This window comes from Ovis aries, chromosome 1 (assembly GCF_016772045.2).
Source record: "Ovis aries strain OAR_USU_Benz2616 breed Rambouillet chromosome 1, ARS-UI_Ramb_v3.0, whole genome shotgun sequence".
Taxonomy (NCBI): Eukaryota; Metazoa; Chordata; class Mammalia; order Artiodactyla; family Bovidae; genus Ovis; species Ovis aries.
In genome coordinates this window covers 29,851,559-29,875,724 of record NC_056054.1, presented here as the reverse complement: position 1 = coordinate 29,875,724, position 24,166 = coordinate 29,851,559, and the positions used below count along the sequence as shown (strand labels likewise).

Sequence of the window (24,166 nt, the reverse complement as noted above, 5' to 3'; positions counted from 1 at the left end):
AAAAATAAAGTCTGACACTGTTTCCACTATTTCCCCCATCTATTTCCATGAAGTGATGGGACTAGATGCCTTGATTTTTGTTTTCTGAATGTTGACCTTTAAGCCAACTGTTTCACTCTCTTCTTGCACTTTCATCAAGAGACTTTTTAGTTCCTCTTCACTTTCTGCCATAAGGGTGGTGTCATCTGCATATCTGAGGTTATTGATATTTCTCCCGGCAATCTTGATTCCAGCTTGTGATTCTTCCAGCCCAGTGTTTCTCATGATGTATTCTGCATATAAGTTAAATAAGCAGGGTGACAATATACAGCCTTGACGTCCTCCTTTTCCTATTTGGAAACAGTCTGTTGTTCCATGTCCAGTTCTAACTGTTGCTTCCTGACCTGCATATAGGTTTCTCAAGAGGCAGGTCAGGTGGTCTGATATTCCCATCTCTTTCAGAATTTTCCACAGTTTATTGTGATCCACACAGTCAAAGCATTTGGCATAGTCAATAAAACAGAAATAGATGTTTTTCTGGAACTCTCTTGCTTTTTCGATGATCCAGCAGATGTTGGCAATTTGATCTCTGGTTCCTCTGCCTTTTCTAAAACCAGCTTGAATATCTGGAAGTTTACAGTTCATGTATTGCTGAAGCCTGGCTTGGAGAATTTTGAACGTTACTTTAATAGTGTGTGAGATGAGTGCAATTGTGTGGTAGTTTGAGCATTCTTTGGCATTGCCTTTCTTTGGGATTGGAATGAAAACTGACCTTTTCCAGTCCTGCGGCCACTGCTGAGTTTTCCAAATTTGCTGGCATATTGAGTGCAGCACTTTCATAGCATCATCTTCCAGGATCTGAAATAGCTCAACTGGAATTCCATCACCTCCACCAGCTTTGTTCATAGTGATGCTTTCTAAGGCCCACTTGACTTCACATTCCAGGATGTCTGGCTCTAGGTGAGTGATTACCTGTATAGTATATAGTAATATATAGTAGAGTGAGCCATATTCATTATCTTGTAATAACCTATAATGGAAAAGAATCTGAAAAGGAATCAGTTCAGTTCAGTGGCTCAGTCATGTCCAACTCTTTGTGGCCCCATGGAATGCAGCACACCAGGCCTCCATGTTCATCACCAACTCCTGGAGTTTACTCAAACTCATGTCCATTGAGTCAGTGATGAAAAAGGATGTATTTATATACATTTATATACTGGACGCTGCCTGCCATGGTTTCCCCTGGAGAACTGGGAGAGATGGAAAAGAGTGCTGTGTTCTTGCCCATCTGCTCCCTTTCAAGGTCTGGGCCACCTGACCCTTTTGTACTTTATTTCTAGTCAAGAGCATAAGCAGCATTTCCTGGTTTCACCAAGAAATATTGCAAAAGTCAGAACTAAAAGAAGCATGTGAGGCTGCCCTGGGGCCTTCTGGAACAGTCCTGAAGCAGTAGCTCTGGGCTGTAATGAGCTGCTGCCACTCTTGAGCCCTGGGACAGCTCAGCTACAGAGGAGCCCCCCATCCTCAGGGCTACACCAGCCACTACCTGAGCACCTCCCCGTCCTCCACAGTTTGCAAAATGCTTTTATATCTGCTGCTCAGCCCTGTTTCCCTCAGGCTCTGAAGCTGTAGTGCAGTTACAGGAGGAGCTGCCCAACAGAAGGAGCTGCAATTCCCCACGTAGCAAATGAAGGACCTGAGATGAGGAGCAGAGCAATTTACATAAAAGTTGCCAGCCAAGGCCTGGCTGGCCCTGCTTGTCTATCTTTTGTAATTGTCCATTCTACAATTTATATATTTGGAAAGAGAAAAAACTCAGCAATTTGTTTGGAAGATGGTAAATCTGAATTCACGCAATCTTTTCTTCCTCTCTTAAGAGGAAAAAAAATTGGGAGTTAGTCTTTATGGTTAGTTTAAGTCTATGATTATATTACCTCTGCTTTACTGAGGTGCAAAAATGGAAAATTCTTCAGACTCCAAGGTCATCGTGCCGTCCACTGGGATAACGCAGCAACAACGCCTGGAAAACGGCAGTGGACTTGTTGCAGGATCCACTATGTGCTAGGCACCAGCTGGGCACACAACACTGGTAACCTCATATAACCCCTTCCTTCCAGATGAGAGACCTAAATCAAAGAGGTGACAATGACATCCTTGAGGCCACATATCTAGGAAGCCAAGACTCAAACCTCACCAGATGCCAAAACTAGCGCACAGGGAGGGCAATGTTCCAGAAATCCAGTTCATTTCTGCGTCTTGAGTCTTTGTCACATTTCCCCTGTGTTGACTCCTCTACAAAGGACAAGGGAAAAAACTAGAGGTTATAGTCACTCCTTGATATCCGCTGGGGGGACTAGTCTCAGCTACCGCCCCCGCCAAGATACTAGAATCCACCGGTGCTCAAGTTCCTTACATAAAATAGTGTGATATTTGCATATAACCTACACACATCCTCCAGGATACTTTAAATCATCACTAAATTACTTATAATAGCTAATGCAATGAAAATGCTATGTAAATAATTGCTGCTGCTGCTAAGTCACTTCAGTCGTGTCCAACTCTGTGCGACCCCATAGACGGCAGCCCACCAGGCTCTGCCATCCCTGGGATTCTCTAGGCAAGAACACTGGAGTGGGTTGCCATTTCCTTCTCCAATGCATGAAAGTGAAAAGTGAAAGTGAAGTCGCTCAGTCTGTCCGACTCTTCGTGACCCCATGGACTGCAGCCTACCAGGCTCCTCCGTCCATGGGATTTTCCAGGCAAGAGTGCTGGAGTGGGTTGCCATTGCCTTCTCCTGGAACTCAGTAAATTCGAGTTTTGCTTTTTGGAACTTTGGGGATTTTTTTTCCCTGACTATTTTTGATCCATGGTCGGTTGAATCTGCAGATGCAGGAGCCGTGGATACAGGGGGCCTACTGTACTCCACAGTTTTCCCTCTTTCCTCAAATCTCTGGCACCTCTTCCCTATTCCCCCATCTCAGCTGATGACTTTGTTGTCTCTTGTCACTGAGAAACATGAATTCTGAAGATAACTTGTACACATTTACACCCTCATGTCCATCGTCCACCCTGCACCCATGCCTATGGTTACTTCCATTCCTCCTGTCTCTAGAGACAGTCTGTCCTATGGAGAAATTGCCTCCATTCTCTTCTATGCTTTCCAATTTTCCCTCTGCCTTTTCCATCCTCCAGCAAACACCTGTGTCCTTCCCATCTCTCTTACAAAACCCAAAATTGACTCTTCACACTCCTCCAGCCACTGCTCCATTTTTCTGTTTCCCTTTACAAAAGAACTCCTCCAAAGAGCTTTGGTATTCTCCCTGGCTCAATGCCTGCCCTGAAGTTTCACCTGGACCCTCTCCAGTCATGCTTCCACCCCTGCATCCTATGAACGTGAGTCTGCCAAGGTTACAGATGACTTGCATGTGCTGAATCCAATGACCAGTTCCCTCGAGCGAATAGCAGCTTTTGACACAGTTGATTCCGCTTTCCACTATGGTGCTCTTTCTCTATTTGGCTTTCAACATTCTCTTGATTCCCCTTCTATCTCACTGATGACTCCTGTTCAGCCTCTTTCTCTGGTTTCCTCTCTTCTCCCTGCCTCCTAAAGTTAGAGGGCTACAGAGCACCAGTCTTAGTTTCTTCGTATCTCTTTTCTGGATTGAGAGAGAAGTGACAGATAGATGATAGATACATACATACATTCATACCCACAGAGATAAAGACACAGATACATAGATACATAGACAGACAGACGCTTGATGATATCAACCAGTTATATGGTTTTACAGATCATATGCTGACGACTCCTAAGTATGCATCCTAATCCCACACTTCTCCCCTAAATCCCTGACTCATATATCTGCCCACTCAACATCTCCTCTTAGACATCTAATCCTTAGATATCATAGGTATTTAATAGGTATTTCAGACTCAGCATCTCCAAATTTGAACACATGGTCTTCATCCCAAATTCTGCTTCATCTCCAGTCTTCACCTAAGTTGAGAGAAACCCAGATCTTCTGGTCAGACAAGTCAGTAGCTCGGAGTCATCCTTTCTCTCCAGTCCCACATCCAATCTGTCAGAAAACCAGGCTGGGCTTACCTTCCAGGTATAGACCACTTCCTACCACCTCTGTTAGCATCCTGGTCTGAGGTATCAACCCCTCCCACTTGGATCTTTGCAGCAGCCTCCCATCCAGCATGCCTGCTGCCAACCCTGTTCCCTACCATCCACTCTCAACCAAGCTGCAAGAATGATCCATTTAATTAAAAAGATGATCCAGAAGGATGGTACGGGGAGGGAGGAGAGAGAGGGGTTCAGGATGGGGAACACGTGTATACCTGTAGCAGATTCATGTTGATGTATGGCAAACCCAATACAATATTGTAAAGTAATTAACCTCCAATTAAAATAAATAAAATTATATATTTTTTAATTTATTTAGTTTTTTATTTTTAAATTTTAAAATCTTTAATTCTTACATGCGTTCCCAAACATGAACCCCCCTCCCACCTCCCTCCCCATAACATCTCTCTGGGTCATCCCCATGCACCAGCCCCAAGCATGCTGCATCCTGAGTCAGACATAGACTGGCGATTCAATTCTTACATGATAGTACACATGTTAGAATGTCATTCTCCCAAATCATCCCACCCTCTCCCTCTCCCTCTCCCTCTGAGTCCAAAAGTCCGTTATATACATCTGTGTCTCTTTCCCTGTCTTGCATACAGGGTCATCATTGCCATCTTCCTAAATTCCATATATATGTGTTAGTATACTGTATTGGTGTTTTTCTTTTTTAAAAAAAGATGGATAAAGTTATTTCTCTACTCAGAATCCTCAGTTGACTCCTCATTTTACTCCGAGGATAAGCCAGACTTAAGCCTGAGCTCCAGTCCCTGTGGTCCAGGTGTCTGTCATCACTCTGACCACTGCTGCCGCTGTCCACCTGGCTCCCTCCTCTCCAGCCACGCTGGCCTACCTGCCTCTCTGCTGAGAACAATTTTTTCCAGATATACACATGGCTTCCTCCTTCAAGTCTCTGGTCCAAAGTTAACTTGTCTTTAAAACTGTAACTGTCCTACCCCACCCCCTCACCAGCATTCCCAATCCCCCTAACCTGCTCTATTTTTCCCATAGCTCTTACCAGTTTAGCCATGTACTCAATAACTTCCTTTTTCTTGTGTTTATTGCTTATTGCCTATCTTCCCCCACTTGTAACTCGCAAGAGGTGAGAGTTTGTTTGTTTCTCTGGGGCTCACTAATAAAGCTCAAACACCTAGAATAGTGTCTGGCACACAGGTGCTTTAGAAATATTTGTTGAATGAATGAATGAGAAAGCACCATCCTTACCCTGAAGAATATTTCAGGCTTGCTGTGAGTCTCTAACGTCAGGGGCCACTTACACTGACAGATGCTCCTGAACCCCTTTCCTCACCCTCCCATTTATTTCTTCCACCTCTTATGCAGTCAACACCTCTACCATTCACCAGCAGGGCTGCATCTGGGAATTTGTTATTTCTTGGACATAAAAGACCTTCATCAACAGCCCCAACAACTTCTGTCTCTTGAGCAATGATTATGTATAGGGATCACACTAGACATTTTGAGTATCTTATCTCTGGTCCTCATAGCACCACTGAAAGGGCATTTTAAGTCTCTAACTCCTCATTTGTAAATGAGGACACCGAAAGGGAGCAGAGCTTGGTCACATTAATAAATGAGAGCGATGACCTGAACTGAGTTCATCAGCCCCAAATCCTGTGTTCTTTCCACTCCCACCTTGTTGGGATGGAGGGAGGAAGCCATAGCTAAACAGCTTTCAGCTTCCTGCTTTCCTCTCTTTCTCTGAAATCCATACTCCTTAGAAACAAAGGATTTGGAGCTACCCTGTCCAAATTCAAATCCTAGCTTCACCACTTACTAACTGTGTAAACTTGGGCAAATTATCGATCTCTCCTACTTCTCATTTCCTTCATCTGTAAATGTCAATAATAACAGCACCTACCTGTGGAGTTGGGTCTGGATTAAATTAGCAAACACTTGCTGCTGCTAAGCTGCTAAGTCACTTCAGTCGTGTCTGTCTGTATGTGACCCCACAGACGGCAGCCCACCAGGCTCCCCCATCCCTGGGATTCTCCAGGCAAGAACACTGGAGTGGGTTGCCATTTCCTTCTCCAGTGTACAAAAGTGAAAAGTGAAAGTGAAGTTGCTCAGTCGTGTCCGACCCCAAGTGACCCCATGGACTACAGCCCACCAGGCTCCTCCATCCATGAGATTTTCCAGGCAAGGGTACTAGAGTGGGGTGCCATTGCCTTCTCTGCAAAGACTTGCTAGAGGACATTTAAAATATGACCTGGAATGTGGTAAGTAATATTGCTGTTATTTGTTATTGTTACTATTATTCAACATAGATCATGAGACTGGTCACATGGAAAGAGAAAAGAGACTATAAAGCACTGGGGAAAAAATGCTCCAAAATATTAAAACTAGTGGCCTCTGGGGAAGGTAGAGCTATAGGTATTGCTATCTCTGCCTCAATAACATAAGAATTGATAGATGACCCACTCAAGTTCAGGAAACTGAAACCATTACATAGAATCAGAATTCAAACCCCAGTTCTGAGTCCACATCTCAGAAGCTCTGGGCTTCCCTGGTAGCTCAGCTGGTAAAGAATCTGCCTGAACTGCAGGAGACCCTGATTTGATTCCTGGGTTGGGAAGATCCCTTGGAGAAGGGCATGGCAACCCACTCCAGTGTTCTTGCCTGGAGAATCCCCATGGACAGAGGTGCCTGATGGGCTACAGTCCATGGGGTCGCAAATAGTCAGACACGACTGAGTGGCTAAGCACAACACAGCCTTGTGATCTCTTTCCCCAAACTTAATTAATTTAAAGCTCTAGAAAGTGAAAATATAGGTACTATATTTTCTGGGAAACACACACACACACACACACACACACACACACACACGTGTAAGCAGACCTGTGCAGTTTCAACCCATGTTGTTGAAGAGTCAACTGGAGAGAGAGAGAGAGAGAGAGAGAGAGAGAGAGAGAGAGAGAGAGAGGAAGATTTTAAGAAATTGGCTCAAGCAGTTTTGGAGGCTGACAAGTACAAAATCTTCAGGGCAGACCAGCAGGCCAAACTCAGGAAGAGATAATACTTCAGCTCAAATAAAAAGACAGTCTGGAGACAGAATTCCCTCTTCTTCAGGGGAGATTAGCCTGTTTTATCTAAGGTCTTTTTGAGATCCATCCACATTATAGAGGGTAATCTCCTTTACTGAAAGTCTACTGAGTAGACTGGTATCCAAAAAAACTAGCTTGACAGTCATGTCTAGACTTGCCTTTGACCAAATGTCTGGATACAACCCAGCTGATGCATAAAATGAACCCCATCTTAGGGGATAATACCAATACTTCCCCCTGGAGCTAATGGTAAATAACAAAGGAGATGGGACATAAGAAAGTCATTTTGAAAGCTGCAAAAATCACCTAAATATGGGGAATCGCTATTCTTGAAAAATGCCAGAAGTCTTTCTTTTTTTTTTTTTTTTATGATGACACCAAAGTAGGAGAAAGCAAAGCACCTTAACCATGGGGAGACCTCCTATCATTCACACTCTGCGGGAATCAACCACATGTTTGCTTTCTCTTCCTCCTATTTTGGATGGGCAGAGTTTTCTAGATCCCGACAAATGTATTTAGCCCCTCCAAGCAGTGTGGCATTAAGGAAGAAGTTTTTAGTTTTGAGCTGAAAGTAAATCCTTAAAATATTCCACAAGCCCAAATCTCAATAATTCAGATAGATATCAAGTCGTGAAAGAGAGGGATAGAGATAGTCCTTGAATAGCTGTCTTTTCCAACCTTCAACTTCCCTTCCCACACAGCAGAGCTCATGCTTACTGTTGCCCAGCTCACTCAGCAGTCACTGAGGCTTACTGAAACATGCAACTGGCTATACTCTAAACTGTGACATTCCCAAATGCCAGGAAATTTTTTTAATCATTTGAGAACATATGCAACATGGCTGCTGGCTTTCCCCAGGGTGAGCAATCCTACAGCAAGAATAGAGATGAATCTGTGATTTTTTTTTTAATTTATTTGGTTTTTTTGCTCTGCTGGGTCTTCATTGTTGCTCAAGGGCTTTCTCTTGTTACAGGGAGTTGAGGCTACTTTTCATTGTGGTACATGGGCTTCTCATTGCAGTGGCTTCTCTTCTTGCAGAGCACACACTCTAGGCGCAAGGGCTCCAGCAGTCAGGGCACATGGGTTTAGCAGCCCCACAGCATGTGATGTCTTCCCAGACCAGTGATCAAATCTGTGTTCCCTGTATTGGCAGGCAGACTCCTAACCACGGGTCAGGGAAGTCCCTCTGTGATGATTTTTTTTTCATTATTTTTTTTAATTTAAATTTATTTATTTTAATTAGAGGCTAATTACTTTACAATTTTGTATTGGTTTTGCCATACATCAACATGAATCTGCCACGGGTGTACATGTTCCCCATCCTGAACCCCCTTCCCACCTCCCTCCCCGTACCATCCCTCTGGGTCATCCCAGTGCACCAGCCCCAAGCATCCAGTATCATGCATCGAACCTGGACTGGCGATTCGTTTCATATATGATATTATACATGTTTAAATGCCATTCTCCCAAGTCATCTCACCCTCTCCCTCTCCCATAGAGTCCAAAAGACTGTTCTATACATCTGTGTCTTTTTTGCTGTCTCACATACAGGGTTATTGTTACCATCTTTCTAAATTCCATATATATGTGTTAGTATACTGTACTTGTGTTTTTCTTTCTGGCTTACTTCACTCTGTATAATAGGCTCCAGTTTCATCCACCTCATTAGAACTGCTTCAACTGTATTCTTTTTAATGGCTGAGTAATACTCCATTGTGTATATGTACCTTTTATGACCTAACTTTGGAAGTCACACAGGGCAGGAGAATCAGACAGCTCTTATTGAAAAGACAAGTGTAAAAGAATTGTAGATCTATTTTAAAACCACCATCAAAAATGCCTGTGAAATATAGTAGAAAGTGGGAATGGGATGGGGTGGAAGGCATCATTCAGGTAACCTGTTCTACCTCAATTCAAGGTTCTGTGTTGTAGGTTTAATGCATCAACATTCTAGATTTAACATGCTCAATAATAAATATGCTTCATTTATGACTTAAAGTATTGATAGATGGATGCTACACTGAACTGAAAGTTGCTCAGTCATGTCCGACTCTTTATGACCCCATGGACTGCAGCCTGTCAGACTCCTCTGTCCATGGAATTCTCCAGGCAAGAATACTGGAGTGGGTAGCCATTCACTTCTCCTGGAGATCTTTCCAACCCAAGGATCGAAACTGGGTCTCCTGCATTGCAGGCAGATTCTTTACCATTTGAGCCACCAGGGAATCCTGGATGCTACACTGTAGGTATTCAAACCAGAAGGAAACTTCCAGATCATAGAACCAACTTCCTCATTTTACAAAAGGGAAAACTAAGGCCCACAGAGGGGCGGTGATTTTCCCAGGACAACTCAGTCAGCCAGTGGCCCAACTCTGCCGAGAAGTTTGATTCCCTGTCCCCTGGCAGAACTTTTCCCAACGCTTCATACAGGGCCATACGTAACGGGCTTTCCCCAAATCAGCTTGACATATCCTAAGAAGAAAATGAGCTCTAGAGAGGGTGATGTCATCAGGGAAGATAGAAACAAAATGAATTTTAGGGATTCTCAGGAACTGCTGAGACCTGAGGCCCTTCTGGCTATGCAATGAGCTGCCCTCCTTCCAGGAACTGGTCAAGAGTGAAGTCAGCCAGGAGAGGAAATGGAGACGTGCTCCCAGCTGCATCACTCCCGCCCACTGCAGCCAGGGCTGTCATCACTGCTTGTTGACCGGGAACACTGACCAGAAAACCCTGCCATGTGGACAGTCCTTCTCAGCAACTCAGGAACACAGGGGTCAGCTCAAGTCAAGGACATAAAATGACAAAGAAACAGACCAAGGTAGCTGAGAGACTATTTTACGTTGCTTTCCAAGTTGCTTATTACACATTTTATTGGGGGCAGGAGGAGAAGGGGATGACAGAGGGTGAGATGGCTGGATGGCATCAATGACTTGATGGACGTGAGTGTGAGTGAACTCTGGGAGTTGGTGATGGACAGGGAGGCCTGGCGTGCTGCGATTCATGGGGTCGCAAAGAGTCAGACACGACTGAGCGACTGAACTGAACTGAACTGAACTGATGCATTTGTTATGCTCTATAATGATTTCAGTTTAGCTACTAAACAGCAACAACAACATGCTCTGTGACAATTTGACATTATTAATATTTATACATCTATGCATTTTATGGTCAATAAATGTGACCTAACAATGTGTGCTGTACTCAGTTGCTCAGTCATGTCTGACTCTGTGTGACCCCATGGACTGTAGCCTGCCAGGCTCCTCTGGCCATGAGATTCTCCAGATAAGAATACTAGAGTGGGATGCCATTTCCTACTCCAGGGGATCCTCCAGACCCAAAGATCGAATGCACATCTCCTGAGTTTCCTACCTTGGCAGGTGGGCTCTACCACCGCACCACATAGTTTTAATTGTATGGATTATGTTGGGGATTTTCATCTCCCAGATCTCCCAGTTCTTGAGTGAAGAACTCTGAAACAGTAATAACAGAGGTAGCCATTCTTGCCCTTGTCCTAGAGAGGTAAGGTGACATGCCAGAGGAACACCTGTTCTGGGGTCAGAATGCCAAACTGAAATCCTGCTTCTGCCATGGACCAGCTGTGACTTTGAGAAAGCCATTTGACTTCTCCATGTTGCTGTGTCTTCATTGGTAAAATGGAAGTGATTGCAGTTGCTGCCTCATGAGATTGTTGGGAGAGATAAACAAGCCAACTTCTGGAAAGCACAACAGAGGCTGGTGCATTGTGGAATCTCAGTATTTTCAGTACTTGGCACTTAGTATTGCTGGGTGCTTTAGTCATACTTTCCTTCTTAGGCACTAGCACCCAGATGTTGCAATTCAGCCCCCTGCCCAAGATCACAAGGCCAACTTTCCAAACCAGGAAAGTTGGACTAAAAGATTTCTGAGGTCCCATTCAAATAACTATTCCATGTGCCTCAGAAGTTTGAGACTAAACTGTCTCCAAAGTCAGTCATGTTAGGATTCCATCAGAAAGACCTAGAGAGGGAGACTGCTTCACTTAATACAAACACAAAATGGTCAAGTTTAATCCACAACAACCCTAGGAGATTGGTATACTGCCACTCCAGTTAACAGGCAAGGAAATTGAGACACACAGAGTCTATTAGGTGACACAACTAGTAAGCAGCTGAGTCAAATTCAGGCTGGGATTTAACCACCCCAGTGCCTGAGTCTGCTGGGTTTAACCACCTCACTGCATTCACACTGACAGCTTTCCTGCAGTGACATTGCTGAGATGTGGGTGAGATGAAGTGTTGGAATCAGCTGGCAGCTGAGTACTGATTCCTCATTATATAATTGGGCCATCTGCACTCACTCACCAGTCTCCTTGGGTGAGGTCTATGTTCTGTGTTAAAAGTACAGGGCTGGAGGACACAGACATTAAAGGGTTAGAACAGACACATTATATTAATATACATTTTTTCAGGCACTTAATGTATAGCTGCCCGCTCTCCCCTGAATCTGCCACAGGCAGCTTTTGTGCCTTTGCCACCCTTTTCCTTCTGCCTGTAATGTGTTCTACTTGCATCTCCACTTGGAAAATGCCTACTCCTCCTTTGAGGTCTTGCTCACATCACTTCCTCTTTGAAGTCTTCTCTGACTTCCCCAGGCAGAGTTGCTCTGTCCTTTATGAGCCCCCTGCCCCGATTTTGCACTTTTCAAAGTCGTAGCATTTATCAGTTTGTACACTGGTCACCCCAGTAACACGTGTCTCTCTCTCCATAACCTTTCTATAATGTGCAGCCCAAGGGCAGGAACTGAGTTTTATTCAACCTCAAACCTGCTATGCCCAGAATAGTACTGGCTCGTAGTACAGAACTGATGAGCATGAACTGACCGATTAAACGAATGAAAGACCCTTTTCTTCAAAGAGTTTCTGTGATTTGATATGATGTTTTTTCCCTAGAACTTGTGGTTTTCGGGCCAGAAGGTGACTTTCCCACCACGTCTGCTGCAAACAGCTCTATAAGTTTGACTTTCTTAGAAGAACAAGTATCATATGTTGGTGCAATATATGGAATCTAGAAAATGGTATAGATGAACCTATTTGCAGGGCAAGAATAGAGACGTAGAGGTAGAGAATGACATGTGAACACAGAGCAAGAAGGAGAGGGTGGGACGAATTGAGAGAGTCGCATTGACATATATACCCTACCAAGTGTAAAATAGTGAGAAGCAGCTATAGGGAAATCAGCTCGCTGCTCAGTGATGACCTAGAGGAGTGGGCTGGAGGCGTTGTGGGAGGGAGATTAAAGAGGGAGGAGATACACATATACATGTAACTGATTCACTTTGTTGTACAGCAGAAACTAACACAACATTATAAAGTAATTGTACTCCAATAAAAAAAAAAAGCTTGACTTTCTGGAACATTTCCTACATTTTCCTATGATCATATCCCAGTTGTTTCCTGTTTGTTCACACCTCATAACCCCCTCCTTCTTCCTCATCTAATAGTTGCAGTCTGTCTCCACTTCATCCCAGCATGCTGGACAGTACTAATCTGGATTGACATCCTCTCATCAGACAGGCCTGTGGGCATGTGGGGCAATTTCCTGGAACTGCAGTAGGGACCAAGTCTTGGGCTTTGGCTTCTACCACTTATTCCCTGGATGAACCTATTACTCCACTTTGCTAAACTTTGTTTTCCTTGTCTCTAAAATGGGATCACTCATCCCTTCCTCCATAGAATGATGTGAGGAGTCAACCAACTGTACATGTGTGAGGTGTTAGCACATGGCAGGCACTCAATAAAGGCTCTGGCACCTTTCCTTTTCCTTGTGCAGACAAGATCTGCTTTTAATCATAATGCAATCCATTATCCAGGAGAGATGACAACAATCTCAGATATGCACATGATACTACTCTAATTGCAGAAAATGAAGAGGAACTAAAAAGCCTCTTGATGAGGGTGAAAGACAAGAGTAAAAAGGCTGGCTTAAAGCTCAACATTCAAAAAACTAGAATCATGGCATCTGGTCCCATCCCTTCACGGCAAATAGATGGGGAAAAAGTGGAAGCAGAGACAGATTTTATTTTCTTGGGCTCCAAACTCACTGCAGACAGAAAATTAAAAGATGATTGCTCCTTGGAAGAAAAGCTATGACAAACCTAGACAGTGTATTAAGAAGCAGAAACATCACTTTGCCAACAAAGGTCTGTATGGTCAAAGCTATGGCTTTTCCAGTAGTCAGGTATGGATGTGAGAGTTGGACCATAAAGAAGGCTGAATGCCGAAGAATTGATGGCCTTTGAACTGCGGTGCTGGAGAAGACTCTTGAGAGTCCCTTGGACTGCAAGAACATCAAACCAGTCAATCCTAAAGAAAATCAACCCTGAATATCCACTGGAAGGACTGATGCTAAAGCTGAAGCACTAACACTCTGGCCACCTGATGCAAAGAGCTGACTTATCAAAAAGACCTTGATGGTGGGAAAGATTGAAGGCAAAAGGAGAAGAGGGCATCAGAGGATGAGATGGTTAGACAGCATCACCAACTCAATGAACATTAATTTGAGCAAACTCTGGGAGATAGGGATGGACAGGGAAGCCTGGCCTGTGGGAGACTGGTATGCTGCATCCCAAGGGGTCATAAAGAGTCAGACATGACTTAGCAGTTGAACAGCAATCCATATAGCAGGGATAGAAACATATACTGTGCACAGTTACGAGAAGTAAGATACCTTGAATCTACCCAGCTATTGTTAGATCCTCCCTATCCTGCCCTCTCCCTTGATACCATGTAGTTAAGCAGAAACCCACAATGTAGTTCATACTTCCCTGTGGCTCAGACCACATTGCATCACACCTACCTGTTACTCATTAGCATACCAGATGAACAGAGCAGAGGGGGAGTGGTGGGTTCTATCTGGAGAAGTGGGCAAAATAGGCTTCAGGGGCTGAGACTGAGAGCAGAGAAGAGGGGGCAGTGCATAAAGCATCCCTCCCTCCTCAGACCTCCAGACTGAAGGAGGAGGCAGGGATAAGAACAGGGATTCGGGGCTCAGCCTGCCTGGATGAAGTACATATAGGACAAAAAGAGGACTTTGAGTCACAAAACCAAAGTGAAGTCTTGGCAGTAGCATTAATTGGTCAACCTTGGGTGAACTCTGAGCCTGTTCCTACTCTGTAAGTGAGTTGGATAATACCAACTCGTACAATATCAGAGTTTTGCACAAAGATCACACAAGGTAATCTAAGTGGACATACAGTTTAACTACAAGATAGTGGACAATTAGGAAAAGATCTTTTAATAATCTTGTAGTCTGTTTCTAATCTCCAAGCCTTGGGGTTCTCTGCCAGCCCACTTTGCCAAGAATTTCTTCAGATACCATTGTAAGTGCTTTGCCCAGATCCAAAACTGTTGGTGGCTTTGGTAAGAAGATTGGCAACTAGAGAAATCTCTCATGCTTATTTAGGAGAGTTTGATCTTTAGCCATCTTTGCTGTTTCCTACAAAATAGATGAGCATATAAAGACAAAGGGATGAAAAATAATAGAAGAATTAGTAAGCTACACAACTATCATTCCCTTTACACCTTTACCATAAAGACTAATCATTCGTATTTCTTGATTTAGATGTGGACTCTTGACAGGTAGGGGTCATGAATAAATGAAATTATGTTTGAACATCCACATATGTTGCATGCAGAAACTTGGACACACGCCCAGGCAATTCTTTCATGTGCTGCCATGCAAGAGGAGGTCTCATTTGAAAACTAAGAAGTGATACTCCTTCCCTTCCAAGTGTAAACAGAACCCTGATCCAGGAATTTACCGTTGTGCCTCTCTGGTAGGCATTAGCCAGGATTGATTAATTTAGCATGACTGATGGGCACAAGGTTAGAAATTTCTTCTTTCCCCAAAACCTTGTAATGAGTAGGCACTCAGGAAATTAAATCCACAATTATCGGCTGTACATTTTATTATCTTGTCTCTGATTCTTATAATAGTACTGCAGAGTGGGTATCTTTGTGCCCATTTTACAGATGAGAAAGGTGATAAAGTTACCATGGAAGTGACTTTGAGTATCAAAGATGGTAGAACCCAGATTGGGACTAAATTCAGTCGTCACAACACAGCACATATTTTTTTTCAAGGGTCCATCAAGTAAGAAAGTACCTTGCCAAGCACTGGGATAGAACGATGGACAAAAATCAGTCTTGTCATTGCCCTGTGCAGATCACAGAATGAATATGAAAATAGATTCATTCATCATTCCTAAATTTTCCCGGAGGAAGTTACATATAAACTGAGTCTTAAATGATGAATAGGAATTAGCAAAAGAGAAGAGATTTTAGAGCAGGGAGCCTTTCAGGCAGAGGAAGCAGAGAGGGGCATTTTCAAGGAAAGGAGAGAGAAATGGAAAAAGAACATGGAGAGGCAGTGCTGGGTTGTGGGGAGCTGGCAGGACTGTTCAGGAGTTCAGGTTTTCTCCTGAGGGCACTCGGGGCCTCTGAAGGTCTCCCATGGCGAAAAGTACATACCAATTTGTGTCCCCTGCATTTCTTCTTCACTCTCATCCAACCTCCAGGTTGCATCCTGCAAGGTCATGGGACAATTCATTGCAAAGTGGAGTGGTCCAGGGCAGGGATGCTGGTGACCAGGATGCAGGCTGTGGCAGTGCAGATGGAGAGGAGGGGATGAGCTGAGGGATCTCAGGGAAACAGCCAGACCCTGAAGGCCCTTGAAAGCCCCCAGCCCATTACAGTGTGGGCGCCAGATCCAGGATGTTATGAAGATGAAGAATGAAGATAAAGAAAACGGACCTGAGGGACTAATAAGCAGGAGTGTTGGTTTGAATTATGTTCTTTGCCAGTGTGTTCTTTTTTCTTTACTTGTTCCTTCTTTTTTCCCCAATCATATGCATGAAGATATAAACTAAAGTATTCTCTTTTAAAAGTTTATATGGCATCATAACCCTGTTTTATATATGGGAAAAGGCTGACTCCCAGTGGGTTTTCTGTATTTTCATATTGCCATAATTCAAACAATGTGATGAATCAACTTGCTGTAATTTCCAAAGCTGGGCCCAGAGAAGCCAAATTTTATAGGGAATTTAGTGAGCTGTGCCCTGGGGCTGGGTAGTAGTCCTTAGAGGGAAAAGGTATTTCTGGAAAGATGGAGAAGGGAACTACCATTTACAGAGTGTTTCCTGTGTGCCAGGTCATTTATCCCTCAGGAAAGTCACATGAATGTTGTTTCATGTAGAAGGAAACTTGAGGGGTTAAGTGACTTGCCTGTGGACACCCAACTGCTAACGGGAGACCCCAGCTAACTTCAAAGTCAGGTTCTTTCCCAAACAGCACATGCCTCCTGGGCATAAGAAACATACCCCAGTGGACTTGACTGCAAGGAGGGAGGAGGCTTTAAAAATTTTCTCCCTGTTTCTCCAGCTTTAACAGACCTGGGTGAACCTAAGTAGGTCCCCTCACTGTGCCCTGAGCACCCACGTCCCAAAGACAAAAGGGAAAAATGAGGGCTGTGCTCTTCGCAATTAATTTTCTCTTCTGACCCCAAACCTTCTCAAGCTGGCACACAGAGCCTCTGGCTTCTAGTCCTAACTCAAGGTCCAGTATTCACGGCCCATTCCAGGGAGACCATTCAACTGATGAGCCAAGGAATTATCTGCTTCATCTAAGAGTCTCTTACAAACCTGAACAGATCAACGAGAATATAAAAATTGGAGACGCTCAAAGCCACTGAGGAATCTGATCTGCTCTCTCTGGAGTCATCAGTGCTATGATTCCATTTTATGTTTAGGAAAGCCGAGACTTGGAAAATTTGAGTAAATTATCCACAGTATTTAGTAATACCATCAGGCTGTGAATCTCAATTTCAGATATAAAAGTAGCCAGCACAATCTTCCATAATAGCAGGTGTTCAAAATGTGTTTGCCTGCCTGCTACTAGTTCTCAGCTTGACCCCTGCCCCTCACTCTGGAAGATGGACATCTATTGGCATTTCCCCAGAGTGAACGCAGCTGCTGCCCTGTAGATCTGAGCCTCCATCCCTACGATGTGCCATACGTGGACCTTTGAAAGAATTAACAAGCCCACATGTGGCGCAGGGTAGACTGGGAGCCTGGACTAAGGAGTCATAAAAAATTTTTAAGAGAACTTTATGGGAGTGAGCCCTCCGGCAGGCCAAGCAGTGAGGTAGAGGGTAGCGGTAGAGAACTGAGCAGATCCAGAGGTAGGAAGTCAGCTCTGAGGAAGGAAAAGGAGCCCAGAAAAGACCACATCCCCCAGGGGAGAGCAGTGAGCCCAGAGCTGGGGCTGGGGCCCAAAGACCAAGGCTCTGACTAATTCCCCATGTGATGGAGGACCAGTTCCTTCCCTTATGCAGCTGTGCACCAAAGAATATGCATGTACAAAAATGTTCTAAAATGAAAACGAGAAAAAGAAGAGAGATGGGAAGAAAGAATTGCTTCAGATGGGATCGTCCATGGCACCATCACACCCCTCCCTCTGTCCCGTGCCCTGTGATCAGGACACACAGACGTGTCCTCAGGCTCCAAACCAGCTATGCACAAGTACTGTGCATATGCTGTTCAGACTAAGCTGAGCGTTCTCTCCTCTCTTCTTTGCCTGGAAAATTTATAATCTGGTTTTCAGTTTTCAGGTCATGTCACCTCCTCCATGAAGCTTTCCCTGATTCCCCTCCCATTTCCACCCACTCACACATTTGAGTTTTTACATCTTTGCCTTCATCTGGCCAGGCTTCCCAGGTGGTTCAATGGTAAAGAATCCCCTGCCAATACAGGAGGTTCAAACGATGTGGGTTCAATCCCTGGGTTAGGAGAATCCTCTAAAATAGGAAATGGCAACCCACTCCAGTATTCTTGTCTGGAAAATTCCATGGACAGAGAAGCCTGGCAGGCTACAGTCCTTGGGGTCACAAAGAGTCGGATACAACTAAGTGACTGAGAACACACACACATATTGGGTTGACCAAAAAGCTTATTCATGCTTCTTCATGACATCTGTGGAAAACTCAAAGGAACATTCTGGCCCACCCAATAGATACCCAATGACAGCATTTATCACATTGTGTTTTATTGCAATAGTATTAGTACTAGTAATATAAATCTTCTATTTAAGGAAGCCATATTTTTTGACGCTGTGAAAGTGCTGCACTCAATATGCCAGCAAATTTGGAAAACTCAGCAGTGGCCACAGGACTGGAAAAGGTCAGTTTTCATTCCAATCCCAAAGAAAGGCAATGCCAAAAAATGCTCAAATTATTGTACAATTGCACTCATCTCACACACTAGTAATGTTCAAAATTCTCCAAGCCAGGCTTCAGCAATATGTGAACCGTGAACTTCCAGATGTTCAAGCTGGTTTTAGAAAAGGCAGAGGAACCAGAGATCAAATTGCCAACATCCACTGGATCATCGAGAAAGCAAGAGAGTTCCAGAAAAACATCTATTTCTGTTTTATTGACTATGCCAAAGCCCTTATCGTGGATCACAATAAACTGTGGAAAATTCTGAAAGAGATGGGAATATCAGACCACCTGACCTGCCTCTTGAGCAACCTATATGCAGGTCAGGAAGCAACAGTTAAAACTGGACATGGAACAACAGACTGGTTCCAAATAGGAAAAGGAGTACGTCAAGGCTGTATATTGTCACCCTGCTTATTTAACTTATATGCAGAGTGAAGGTGAAGGTGAAGTCGCTCAGTCATGTCCAACTCTTTGCGACCCCGTGGACTGTAACCTACTAGGCTTCTCCATCCATGGGATTCTCCAGGCAAGAATACTGGAGTGGATTGCCATTTCTTTCTCCAGGGGATCTTCCCGACCCAGGGATCGAACCCGGGTCTCCTGCATTGGAGGCAGATGCTTTAACCTCTGAGCCACCAGGGAAGCCCATATGCAGAGTACATCATAAGAAACACTGGGCTGGATGAAACACAAGCTGGAATCAAGATTGCCAGGAGAAATATCAATATCCTCATATATGCAGATGACACCACCCTAATGGCAGAAAGTGGAGAAGAACTAAAGAGCCTCTTGATGAAAGTGAAAGAGGACAGTGAAAAAGTTGGCTTAAAGCTCAACATTCAAAAAACTAAGATTATGGCATTCAGCCCATTTCATGGCAAATAGATGGCAAAACAGTGGCAAACTTTATTTTGGGGGGCTTCAAAATCACTGCAGATGGTGACTGCAGCCATGAAATTAAAAGATGCTTACTCTTGGAAGTTATGACCAACCTAGACAGCATATTAAAAAGCAGAGACATTACTTTGCCAACAAAGGTTCATCTAGTCAAAGCTATGGTTTTTCCAGTAGTCATGTATGGATGTGAGAGTTGGACTATAAAGAAAGTTAAGCGTCAAAGAATTGATGCTTTTGAACAGTGGTGTTGGAGAAGACTCTTGAGAGTCCCTTGGACTGCAAGGAGATCCAACCAATCCATCCTAAAGGAGATCAGTCCTGAGTGTTCATTGGAAGGGGTGAGGTTGAAGCTGAAACTCCAATACTTTGGCCACCTGATGTGAAGGATGTTGGGAAAGATTGAAGGTGGGAGGAGAAGGGGATGACAGAGGATGAGATGGTTGAATGGCATCACTGACTCAATGGACATGAGTTTGAGTAAACTCTGGGAGTTGGTGATGGACAGGGAATCCTGACATGCTGCAGTCCATGGGGTCGCAAAGAGTCAGACACAACTGAGCAACTGAACTGAACTGACTGATTTTTTTTTTTTTTTTGCCAGTGTTAGTCTTTTTATAAGTTGTATAATTTACATTTCATCCCAATGCCGTAAATTAGGTATTATTTTCCCAACTTTAAGAAATGAAGAAACAAAGACCCCAATGAGGTCAGAAATCTTCCTATGTGTATCCTTGGGCAAGGGACAGTGCCTATATTTGGAGCAAAGTCTGACTCTGTTATGGTTCCAGACTACTCACTCCAGACAAAGATGTAATAATAGGCAATGACCAAAATAATGCATAAATGTCACCATGGAGTAAAGAGAGCTTCCATGTGAAGCATGGCTTTAAACAAGCATTTTATTTTGCTGCAACTATCCATCCCAGAACACCCCCACTCAGAGACAAAAGCTAGCCATAAGGACCACATAATTTAACCACGGGAACATGAAGGACTAGGCAGGCTAGAGGCTGGCCCAGGTCACAGCACTGCCTTTGGCACCTGCCCAGCAGTATTTCTCAACCTCTGGTGAGCAGCCCTCTCCAAACCGCTCCTTCCCAGAGCTCTGCATTGGCAGTGGGCCTGTTTTCCTTCCCTGAAACAGAAGCTTTTCTGTGCCTGTCCTTAGAGACAGAAGGAGCACCAAACCTGTGTTTCTTGGTTGTGCTCTCCCAATTAAGCAAAGAAGCCAACCAAAGAGTCCGCGAGTCAAACTAATTGCATCTTAGCATGATCTGTTCCTGCCAACTTTAGCCTAGAGTCAGGTTTTACAGGCCACTTAGCCCCATACCCAGGGTTTATGATGGAAACCCTGACAAAGCTGCACTGATAAGACTGCAGAGGACCCAGGAGACCAGAAAACCTAGTAATTTTCCAGGATCTAAACCCAGCTTCCATTCTGAGGGCCCCTCGCCAGCCGAGACTCTGAAGTGTCAGCCAAGAGGGCCCTGGCAGAGAGCTGTTTGTTTCCACATCAATGCTCTCTGGAAATTCGGTGTGATACCTTGCTGGGATTTTTAATGACAAGTTTCTCCTTCAGCATCACCTGGTATGCAATTAGTTTTCCCTTCTTTGGACTGCCCAATCATTTATTCATTTGGTCATTCATTCACAAAATTTAAGCTCTATTCAAGTTACCATATGATCCAGCAATCCCACTCCTGGGCATATATCCAGACAAAACTATAATTCAAACATACCTGCAACCCTATGTTCATAGCAGCACTATTCACAATAGCCAAGACATGGAAACAACGTAAATATTCATCAAACAATGAGTGGATAAAGAAGATGTGGTTCATATATATATAATGGAGTACTACTTGGTCATAAAAAAATGAAATAATGCCATTTGCAGTAACATGAATGGGCCTAGAGATTATCATACTAAGTGAAATAAATCAGAAAGAAATATCATATGATACCACTTATATGTAGACTCTAAAATAGGATACAAATGAACTTACCTATGAAACAGATGCACAGACACAGAGAACAGACTTGTAGTTGCCAGAATGGAGGGAGGAGAAGGGTAGATTGGAAGGCTGGGGTTAGCAGATGCAACTACTATACAGAGAATGGATAAACAAAAAGTCCTACTGTATAGCACAGGGACCTACATTCACTATCCTGAGATTAAAAAAATAGTGGAAAAAAATATGAAAAAGAATGTCAATATGTATAACTGAATCAACTGGCTGTACAGCAGAAATTAACACAAAATAGTAAACCTTTTTCAGCTATATTTGAATTTAAAAAAACAAAAAAAAATTTACACTCGATTCCTTTATCATTCAGTTTGTGCACTGCATAACTCTAAGGGGCTGTAAGTTCATAAAGTACTGTCTGATAACTGTGGAATAGGGAGAGTAAAAATAAAACAGAATGTAAAAATGCCATATATTCAGTCTATTATGGATGGTCAACAAACACATGAAAAGATGCTGGACATCACTACTTATTAGCTAAATGCAAATCAATGAGATATCACCTCATATTGGTCAGAATGGCCATCACTGAAAAGGCTACAAATAAATTCTAAAGAGGGTGTGGATAAAAGGAAATCTTTCTACACTGTTGATGGAAATACGTTAAATAAATTAGTATAGTCACTGTAAAAAACAGTATGGAGGTTCCTTAGGAAACTAAAAATAGAACTATCACATGACCCAGCAATCCCATTCTTGGGCATATACCCCAGAGAAAACCATAATTTAAAAAGATACATGCCCTCTGATGTTCATTGCAGCACTATTTATAATAGCCAGGATGTGGAAGTGACCTAAATGTTCAGCAACAAAGAAATGAACAAAGAAGATGTTGTACATATACACAATGGAATATTACTCAGTCAATTATAGAAGAAAGAACATTCGGAATAAGTTAACTGGGTCATACAGCAATTCCTAGGCTCTTATAGCAATTTCCATTGTCTTTCTAACACAGAAAAAGAAAATCAGAATTATCACCCCCTTGTTTAAAACAGGGTTTCTCAACCTTGACAGTATTGCTATATTTAGCTGATTTACTCTTTGTTTGAGATTGTCCTGTCCATGGTAGAATATCTGTCAACATAACTGGCCTCTACCGACAGATGCGAGTAGCAACTTCTCCCTCACCATCATGATAATCTGAGCCACAAGGGAAGCCCAAAACTGCTCCCAGTTCAGTTAAGTTCGGTTCGGTCGCTCAGTCAAGTCTGACTATGACCCCATGGACTGCAGCACACCATGCTTCCCTGTCCATCACCAACTCCCAGAGCTTGCTCAAATGCATGTCCATTTTGTTGGTGATGCCATCCCACCATCTCATCCTCTATCATACCCTTCTCCTGCCTTCAATCTTTCCCAGCATCAGGGTCTTTTCCAATGAGTCCAATGAGTTATTCGTATCAGGTGGCCAAAGTATTTGAGCTTCAGCTTTAGCATTGGTCCTTCCAATGAACATTCAGGAATGATTTCCTTTAGGATTGACTGATTGGATCTCCTTGCAATCCAAGGGACTCTCGAGAGTCTTCTCCAGCACCACAGTTCAAAAGCATCAATTCTTAAGTGCTCAGCTTTCTTTATGGTCCAACTATCATATCCATACACGATTACTGGGAAAACCATAACTGACTATATGGGCCTTTGTTGGCAAAGTAAAGACTCTGTTTTTTTTTTCAATTGGAGGCTAATTACTTTATGTATTGGTTCTGCCACACATCAACATGAATCCACCATGGGCATACACGTGTTCCTCATCCTGAACCCCCTCTCCCACTTCCCTCCCCGTACCATCCCTCCAGGTCATCCCAGTGCACCAGCCCCAAGCATCCTGTATCGAACCTGGACTGGTGATTCATTTCATATATGATATTATACATGTTTCAATGCCATTCTTCCAAATCATCCCACCTTCTCCCTCTCCCACAGAGTCCAAAAGACTGTTCTATACATCTGTGTCTCTTTTGCTGTCTCTCATACAGGGTTATCATTACCATCTTTCTAAATTCCATATATATGTGTTAGTACACTGTATTGGTGTTTTTCTTTCTGGCTTACTTCACTCTGTATAATAGGCTCCAGTTTCACCCATCTCATTAGAACTGATTCAAATGTATTCTTTTAATGGCTGAGTAATACTCCATTGTGTATATGTACCACAGCTTTCTTATCCATTCATCTGCTGATGGACATCTAGGTTGCTTCCATGTCCTGACTATTACAAACAGTGCTGTGATGAACATTGGGGTACATTGTCTCTTTCAATTCTGGTTTCCTTGGTGTGTATGCCCAGTAGTGGGATTGCTGGGTCATAAGGCAGTTCTATTTCCAGTTTTTTAAGGAATCTCCACCCTGTTCTCCATAGTGGCTGTACTAGTTTGCATTCCCACCAACAGTGTAAGAGGGTTCCCTTTTCTCCACACCCTCTCCAGCATTTATTGCTTGTAGACTTTTGGATAGCAGCCATTCTGACTGGTGTGAAATGTTACCTCATTGTGGTTCTGATTTGCAAATGTTGATGTTGAGCATCTTTTCCATGTGTTTGTTAGCCATCTGCATGTCTTCTTTGGAGAAATGTCTATTTAGTTCTTTGGCCCAGCTTTTTATTGGGTCGTTTATTTTTCTGGAATTGAGCTGCAGGAGTTGCTTGTATATTTTTGAGATTAGTTGTTTGTCAGTTGCTTCATTTGCTATTATTTTCTCCCATTTTGAAGAATGTCTTTTCACCTTGCTTATAGTTTCCTTTGTTGTGCAGAAGCTTTTAACTTTAATTAGGTCCTATTAGTTTATTTTTCCTTTTATTTCCAATATTCTGGGAGG

The 24,166-nt window shown here is 43.3% G+C and overlaps 1 non-coding gene across 1 annotated transcript; it reads right to left on the bottom strand.

Annotated features, from left to right (window-relative positions):
* Nucleotides 1-18,995: 18,995 nt before the first annotated feature.
* TRNAW-CCA (transfer RNA tryptophan (anticodon CCA)) lies at nucleotides 18,996-19,067 on the bottom strand. The gene has a single exon. It is a non-coding gene; the product is annotated as a tRNA-Trp (tRNA).
* Nucleotides 19,068-24,166: the final 5,099 nt, after the last annotated feature.